The 2,127-nt window shown below is 33.4% G+C and overlaps 1 long non-coding RNA gene across 1 annotated transcript; it reads left to right on the top strand.

Moving 5' to 3' along the window:
- Positions 1–323: 323 nt before the first annotated feature.
- On the top strand, positions 324–1,240 carry LOC139896944 (uncharacterized). Its single transcript, XR_011776396.1, has 3 exons — positions 324–410; positions 737–825; positions 955–1,240. It is a non-coding gene; the product is annotated as an uncharacterized lncRNA (long non-coding RNA).
- The last annotated feature ends 887 nt before the right edge of the window (positions 1,241–2,127 follow it).

The raw sequence follows: 2,127 nt of genomic DNA, 5'->3' as shown, positions 1-2,127 counted from the left end.
ATTAAGCACGTGTATGTAAACAGGTAATACACTAGCTCGGATTTTAAGCAGCAGGAATGTCTTGAGGTAACTCAAATAACTACTTGCATCTTAAATTACATAGCCAATAGCTAACAATTTGATTTTTGCTTCACAAAGAAGGTACTAAGAAAATGAAGAAAGGAATTCAAAATTAATATGCATATGCCAAGTTAAGTATTCTTTAACTTATCTTTTGTGACAAATATATTTAATTTGTTACCTTTCATGTCAATTTCATTAGTGGTTTAGACTGAGTAGTTGTTCTCCTATAATCATTAATCAGTTAGATGTTACCACACAGAGCTATAGCAGAGCTCTGTGTGGAAGTAAAAAAATCAGGTCCACAAATACGAAAAGATTAAAAAAGAAGGGTGATACAATGAAATGAGGTGCGTATGTTTTCATTTTCGATGTACGGTCCACTTTAATTTTAAGTTCATACAGGAGATAAAAAAGTCCATTGACAAGAAACAATTTATCTAAAAAGTTTTATAGAGATACCATGGTTATATACGTGAAAGTTAAGACAAGATTATAGGTTTCGATATATCAAAAGCAGTTAGTTGCATTGAAGTTTAGAATTCAAGTTTTATGGCTAACAACGTATATCACCTGCATTATGTTGTGATTTACGAATTGCGACATCTTAAAATATCATTCATATACAAAGTGATCATTTAACAAGGTTTGCCTAAAATTCAATACTAAATTTCAGAGGCTAAGATATACGGTGTATTAAAGGTCACGTTGCTCTCTAAATATCTGGAGTAAAAAGACCACTTCTATGCTTTGATTATTCAATCGGTGAGTGCCTTTTTTTTTGGTTAGTTGTAGTTTCATTCTGTAATGCCATAATCGATTGATGTGGCATATGTTGACCTGTGTGCTATTTTTTTATTGGTTTCATTTTAAATACGGTGTTTGTGATTTTAGCTTCAGCTTCCATCCGTTTCCTACCATTATCGACATAGATTAGAAGACCTGCCAAGAGAATGGAATTTTATGAAACAAGATTCATTCAACAGTGGTGAAACCAAGTCTTTTGAGAAACCAACTTGGGAATATATTTTTTGAGAGCAGCATCGGCTTTTGCTCAAGTGATATAATAAATATGTTTTATCCTATACCTGCAAAGTTTGAATCTTTATACGGATAAATTTTTGTTAAATGACTAATATCTTCGTTCTCTCTTTTGTGGTCACTGATTGTGTATGTGTTTACAGAAAGGTTTTTATAAAGCTGTGCTTCGTTCTCTCTTTTGTGGTCACTGATTGTTTATGTGTTTACAGAAAGCTTTTTATAAAGCTGTGATTGTTAATAGAAGTTTTGCTCTAGGCGAATCGTCCAATGCATTTTCAGTGATGCTCTTTGCCAATTAATGATCTACGTATCGTCAAAGGTTTTCCCTCTAGCATTTTATTATAAAAAAGCAAATTAGTGTTGTTAATATATTACGGAGTATGAGATTTTTTTTTATTGATTTATTGTTTTATAAGTTGGCGCTGAATTTGTAGATATATGATGTTTATTGCAATGTAATGGTTACTGAAATTGTTGTTAGATTTAAATGTGTGAACATGCAGCTAATGATTTATTAGAGGCTCAAGTTATGGCATGCGGTTGAAGTTAAGTTGGACAAACGGGGCATCGGCTTGGACTCCGTGAGATGCCCAATTTGTAACGACGACGCTGAAACGGTCGACCACAGCTGATATTCTGCAACTTCGCTGAGCACTTCAAAAATTCTTTACATCTACGGCAACCTCACATCAAACGAGAGACTCCTATGGCAAGATGGAACGAGAATATGGCTTTGGCATCTTAGAAGATATTCTCCTGCATAATATGTACTAACACTTTTGTAAACTAAACATGCTTTTGTAAATCAGCTATAAGTAAATTACTATTGCCAGCCTGCTAATGTATAACAGCTAACCAAGCTAAACGCCTTAGTAAAAACGTTTATATGATGGGGCGCCGCAACGCCCGGTGACCATATGCTTGTTAACTTAATCTAAAACATTCACATCAAGAAAATAATAATAATAATAATAATAAATACAATCAACAGCACAAACTAAACATGTCTACCATGATAGATCTACA

This window comes from Rutidosis leptorrhynchoides, chromosome 3 (assembly GCF_046630445.1).
Source record: "Rutidosis leptorrhynchoides isolate AG116_Rl617_1_P2 chromosome 3, CSIRO_AGI_Rlap_v1, whole genome shotgun sequence".
Classification (NCBI taxonomy): Eukaryota; Viridiplantae; Streptophyta; class Magnoliopsida; order Asterales; family Asteraceae; genus Rutidosis; species Rutidosis leptorrhynchoides.
Note: the sequence above shows the minus strand (reverse complement) of the source record. Positions and strands in the feature narration are given on the sequence as shown.